This window comes from Myotis lucifugus, unplaced genomic scaffold (assembly GCF_000147115.1).
Source record: "Myotis lucifugus unplaced genomic scaffold, Myoluc2.0 scaffold_6, whole genome shotgun sequence".
Taxonomy (NCBI): domain Eukaryota; kingdom Metazoa; phylum Chordata; class Mammalia; order Chiroptera; family Vespertilionidae; genus Myotis; species Myotis lucifugus.
Window position 1 is genome coordinate 18,920,043 of NW_005871054.1, and position 6,594 is coordinate 18,926,636.

Sequence of the window (6,594 nt, forward strand, 5' to 3'; positions counted from 1 at the left end):
CTTTTTTTCCTTTACCACGTTTCTGACTGCACCTCCACACACCGCCTTGGCCCTCCAACCAGCCTGTGCTTCCCCCTTACGCAGCAGCTGTGGCCTTCAGCAGTGTTTGCCCTTGAGTGCCATGTGGTCTTTTGCCATTTACTTTCCCAATGGAAACACCAGGCAGAAGCAGATTGGAAACAGTGAAGTAGCTTTAGCGAATTGAAAGTAAATATGAAAAGCCAAGGAGGGGCTGAGAAGTTCATGCAAAACTGACCCCAGCTGGAGATTGTGACCAAGTTACCTACCTGGGGGTAAGGAGAAAGATTAAAATATTCTGAAAATTGCTTCCAATAATGTATTCTAAGGGCAGGACATTCATTTAAAAAAATTAAAACACTCCTAAGTCCTATTTATTTACAACCACTAAGTGTACAGAATCTGTTCACTTTGGCTTGAAACATACAAGGTGAGTTACCCCAGTCAAATCCTGTCTATCCCAGAGAGACCATAGAGATTTCATTCTCAGGTAGCCATAAAACTGAATCAATCTATCTATCTATCTATCTATCTATCTATCTATCTATCTATCTCTGTCCTGCCACCTTTCCAAAGCCTACAAGGACACCCTAAGTACAGGAATTTGTTGGATTAGGGGGGTCATACTATCAGCCCTAAAAAATATTTTGAAGTTTTCTCATCACCTTTGACCTTACCATACTGCCTATCCTCCGTCACCAATAAGGCAGGAATTCCATATTAAGTGATCTGGACTGAGGATTGTGACAAATGTACACACCCCACCTTCCCTGCTTCCTTCCATCTGTGTATGGCCTGAAACAGCTGACAGGGACAGCCTTTCATCTTTCATCTAATCAACTGACTTTTCCCTTGGGAAACAGCCAATGAAGGCCAAACCTACGTACCAACTCTTCCTACGCCCAGGCAACTCACCACATCTGACATTTCACAAAAAATCAGTAAAAGTGCCTGCTCTGAGTCACTGAGGACAACCAGCATGCCTGAAAGAAGCGAACTTCACGAGCAGGAGCACATTAGTGCTTGCTTTGAAAACTCTATGGGTCCCTATAGACCTGAATGGTATTGGAGCCTGAATCTTCTCCATTTCCAGGATACATTCTATTTGCTGTTCAATTTCCCATAAATATAACTCTGTTCTCTCCATTTTTTTTTTACTGTAACAAACTAGCATCACAAATACTTCTAATATTTGGAATGTTCCTTAACATTCTCTTTTCAATGATTGCCAGGAATTTAAAGGAGTGGTTAACTGTAATTTGCTCTGTACCAGTGGCTTTCAATGTGGGTGGCCATGACCTACATATTACATCCCAGCCTGGTATACACACACACACGCACACGCACTCACATACATACACACTCACACACACACACACACACACACACACACACAAACATAATGATAGTGGAAGGGACATGACAAGTAGGACCCAGGATGACATATCTTAGAACAGAAAAAGGGTATCAGGTTGCCACTAAGAAAAGTGAAATAAAGTATGAACTTGAGATAATAATAATATATCAATATTGGTGTATGAGGGTGAGAAATGTACCACAGTAATGTGAGAGGCTGACAATGAGGGGGGAGGGGGAGGGGCACACAGGAACTCTGCACCACCATTGTAACTTTTCTGTATATTGGGAAGTATTCCACAATGAAAAACTCATTAAGGTAACAATAATTGCAAAAAGGCGTGGCTGCCTTGCCAAGGGACTCAAGTGACATCAGGCTCTTTCTTGCTAAGTCCCATTTCCCCCCCATTGTAAAATGCAGCTGATGACTCAGAGTCCCTTTCCAAAAGCACAGATGGAGTAAAAAGCCACGAGACAATGAAGAGAAAGCATTTGTGATGTGCCTCAGACAGGCAGCTATGAAAAGTGTGGTTACTAAGGTAAGCCTGGCATCTTCCTGTTCTGTAACAGGGGTCCAGAGGGAGGCAATAAAGCTCTGTGAAATTTAGTCTGAATCCTGAAATGTGTCCAAATCACCAACTGCCAACTAACCTGCCCAAAATCTGACAGGAAATTCAAACCAGCATGTTTTCCTGTTTTAAAGAGAGGTGCTGTTTTGCTGCTTTTTTATTTCTTCTTCTTAAAACAACCATGAGTTGGTATTGAAACATCTGAATCATATGGAAGGGATAAAATGGAATAAAATGACACAAAACCAAACAAATCCCTGGAGCTGAAGAAATTCCTGGCTGTGATCAGAGTCCAGGCCTTTGCAGTATGGGTCTAAATGGAGCAAACCTCGAAGCCAAAAGGTCTGGGCGTGAAGCTTCGTAAAATGCAAGTGTGGAAATGCAAGTGTCCACGAATGGAAGCTGATTCGTTTTCCAAAACTCTGTGGAGGACAGTGTTTCAGAGCTGCTGAAGCTCGTACTTTGCTGACTCAGAACTCAAAAGCAGGAAGAATATGAATGTTTTGGAAACTGTCTCTTCTGTCTGACAGGTCTCTGATCCCCCCTTCTTTGCATTTGTGAAAAGATCCTTTTTTGGCTCCTGGATCTGCATGGAGAAGGATTCTGATCCTTATGTGACCAGAGTCCAGGGAGCAGCCTGTCCAGATTCAGTACCTCTCAAATCTTTTTTCCAGAAGGGAAATTCTCATATGGAAAAAATCTTACTTGGAACCCCAATACATAAACAATTAAAATCAGAGCTGCTCTGAGGAGGATACAGTCACCTCACTGAATGATTCTATTATTGGATATACTTATTTTGAGTGTATAAAAATGTCATTATTTACAGAAACGTGATTTAAAAGTACCTCAACATTTAGCATTTTTTCATGACAAATTATATTAATATAATAATTTTACTTTATATTTGTATAACTGGTGAACGTTCTTGTCCCCAGAAATCCCAGGGACTAAAGTGTTTCAAAACAGATTTAAAGACAAGAGAAAGAAAAGCCCTAAAATGAATATGAGATTTGGCAGAAATCGGCTAGATGCTCATCCATTCCATTTCTTCCTCCTGGGAACAGAGGAATACCACATATTCCAGCTGCCTTTGCAAATAAATTAGGAGCATGTGACTGAGTTCTGGCCAATAGATTATGGGTGAAAAGCATACGTATTTCTTTCATCCCAGGGGAAGCTGTAGCCAAACCATTCATCACCTACCACAATGAATAGGACATAAATTAGTATACGTGAGAATTGCTCCAGAGCTCTACCATAAGATGCTGGTGGTTGATGGCATGGACAAGTTCACAAATTTGGACACCACTTCCAGAATGAAGGAATCAATTTGACTCATAATCATGAGTTCGCCACCTGTGAGTTCTACATGGCTTACACAGACTATCGAGATATCCTGGAAATCATGGGGATGATCTCAGGGATGGTGAAGAACATTACGGGCAGTTACAAGGTTACCTACCATCCTCTTCAAAATAGAACTAACCTCTTCAAAATAGAAGAAAATTCTTCCTGATACATATGTGACAAAAGCTGTTAAATGCCTCCACCTTGGACCACAGCCAGGCTCCTTGATAAACTTGTTGGGGACTTCCTGTAAATGACACGCATCAATCCTACATTCAACTGTGACCACTTGCAGAAAATGAGCCCTTGGGCTCTAGAGGGTCTGACTGAGGCTTTGAGCTGTTTGTCATGAAGAAGGAAGTATGTAATGCCTACACCCAGCTGAGTGACTGACTCCATGAGGCAGTGGCAGCTTTTTGAAGAGCAGGCCAAGGCCAAGACGGCTGGAGATGATGAGGTCATGTTCATAGATGAAGACTTCTGCACTGCCATGAACTATGGACTGCCCGCCTCCCTTCACTGCCCCCCAGCTGGCTGGGGCATGGGCATCCACCAAGCCATTATGTTTCTCACAGACACCGATAACATCAAAGAAGTACTTCTGTTTCCTGTCATAAAACCCAAAGACAAGAAGGAAAATGTAGCAACCACCGATACACTGGAAAGCACAACAGCTGGCACTTCTGTCTAGAAAATAATAATTACAAGCCACATAGCTCAGGCATCTTAGCATTTCTGCAAAAGATCAAGGGCTACAAGGGAATTCTTGTATGTTGCTATCCATTTGACTATCACAGTTCAGTCACCAGAAGAGAGAAAAGGAATTAAGAATTCCTTTTTTAAATTCCTTGTTACTAAATAATCTGTTTTTCTCTAAAAAATAAAAGCAACATTTCACCACTGTGTCTGTTTCAGTGGAAGTTACATCACAATTAAATGGAGATGCTTTGTACCACATCATGATTTATGCAGAACTTATTCCAGTGAAGGAACTCCGGCATTGACCTTTGGCTGTGCTTCCATTGATGGCAGACAACTTGACCATATTGTGACCACTTTCTTACATGCCCCAGATATACGAAGAGCATGAGTGGCAAATTTCTTTCATTAAAGCTGTAATCAGATTTTAAAAACAGACTTTAGTACAAATAGGAATATCCCATAATTATTAACATGATGCCAAGACCAACAAGACTTTTCTTTGTAGCAATCACTGTTATGATTTTATACATGGAATATTAATATACCATTTTTCCTTTCTGGTGAGCAAATGAATGAAAGCTGTTTTGTAGGTGATTCTGCTTTCACTTGAAGAGTGGCTTCCAATAAAACCTCAGCCTCACAAACATAAGAAGGGCAACAAAGAATGGGTGCAAGCTTGATTCACCTACTTGGTATGGGTTATTTTTACACTATGAAAGAAATCATAACTATATACTCCCAAATGTAGATATACTTCCTTTCCTCCTCTAATGCCAAGGTTGAGTTTTAGTTGTAAATATGAAGCAGTGGTTATAACATACTTCAGCTCCAAGGGGCTGCATCTGAGTTCTTATTCTGGGAAGGAGTCAAGAACAAGAGTAATCCTCTGGATAGAAGAGGTAGGAGTAATGTGTAATAATGTAATAGGGACTTAGAGTCATTTAAAAAATATATATTTTATTGATTTTTTTACAGAGAGGAAGGGAGAGATAGAGAGTTAGAAACATCGATGAGAGAGAAACATCGATCAGCTGCCTCCTGCACACCCCCTACTGGGGATATGCCAGCAACCAAGGTACATGCCCTTGGCCAGAATCGAACCTGGGACCCTTCGGTCCGCAGGTCGAAGCTCTATCCACTGAGTCAAACCGGTTAGGGCTTAGAGTCATTTTTTTAAAAAATATATTTTTATTGATTTCTGAGAGAAAGGGAGAGACAGAGATAAACATCAATGATAAGAGAGAATCATTGATTGGCTGCTTCCTGCATGCCCCCTACTGGGGATCGAGCCCACAACCTGGGCATGTGCCGTGACCAGGAATCGAACCTGGGACCCTTTAGTCCACAGGCTGACACTCTATCCACTGAGCCAAACCAGCTAGGGTGGGACCAGCTAGGGTGGGACCCAAATTTTAATTTGAATATTTAAGCAGATCTGACCTTCTTTGTTGCTCTCCAGATGGCATAGTACATATCAAGTGCAAATGTAAAGACATACCCCTTTTCCAAGGGGAGATACTTATAAACTTGATCAATATAACCAACGCTTCATGCTAACCAACTACTGTAACAGAGTTTATACGAGACGAGTTAGATCAATTTAACATTTATTTATTAGTAAAGTAAGTGCCAGCCATTGTGCTGTTTGCTAGGTACATAAAGATGAAAGAGGCATGTTCACTATCCATAAGAAGGTGAGAGTCCTATTGTAGGCAGCAGGAACAACACTGGATGTTAGACAGTGGGGTCAGACTGGACCTGGATTCAGCAACCTCAGTACTTGAGTTCTGGCTAAGAAAGAGTTCAGAGCCAAGACTCAAACTATAAGAGGACATTTATTTATAAAGTTACAGAGGTAACTTGAGCCATGACTAGTGTGGCTCAGTGACTGAGCATTGTCCCATGGACCAAGAGGTCCTGGGTTTGATTCCTGGTCAGGGCACATGCCTGGGTTGCTGGTTTGATCCTCAGTAGGGGGCATACATGAGGCAGCTGACTGATGTGTCTCTCTCTCCCACTCTTTTCTTCTCTATCTAAAAATCATAAAAACATATTTTAAAAGATTTATTTTTAAATTATAGAGGTAGAAGAAGTAATTTGTAGAATAAATGGGCTTAGGAAACAAGTTATAGAAGGGCCCTAGGAACTTGGGAGTGAGGAAGGTAAAGGTGACTCGCCTGGTGGGGGCGGTTAGGGGAAGGAAATGGCAAGGGCCAGTTCCCCGGAGGGAGGGCACATGGGTCCTCCATCCTAAGGGTTTTTAGGGTGGAGATTTTAGGGGAGGTCCCAGGGGACGATCTCAATAGACTACTCAGCAGCTTTCCAGGTGTGTCCTTTCAGGGTTGTGGTCTTCACTGATTGATCGGTCAGTGCCAGGGAAGGGATCATTATTCAACGCAACTGGTCCTGAGATTTTTCTGGGCCTGGAGCTGAAATACAACTGAGGCCTAGATGTTATTTCTAGGGAGGAACCATCAGAGGGTCCAAACCACAAGACCAGCAATATGCTAGGAGAGGAAAGGTCACCCTGGGGTCCCACCCTATATTTGTCCTTCGCTGGGGAGGGTGGGGGTGGCCGTGGGGGTTGCCCGCTTTCCAC

The 6,594-nt window shown here is 42.2% G+C and overlaps 1 pseudogene; it reads left to right on the forward strand.

The window, feature by feature from the left end:
- The first annotated feature begins 3,315 nt into the window (after positions 1–3,315).
- LOC102417658 lies at positions 3,316–3,984 on the forward strand (annotated as a pseudogene).
- Positions 3,985–6,594: the final 2,610 nt, after the last annotated feature.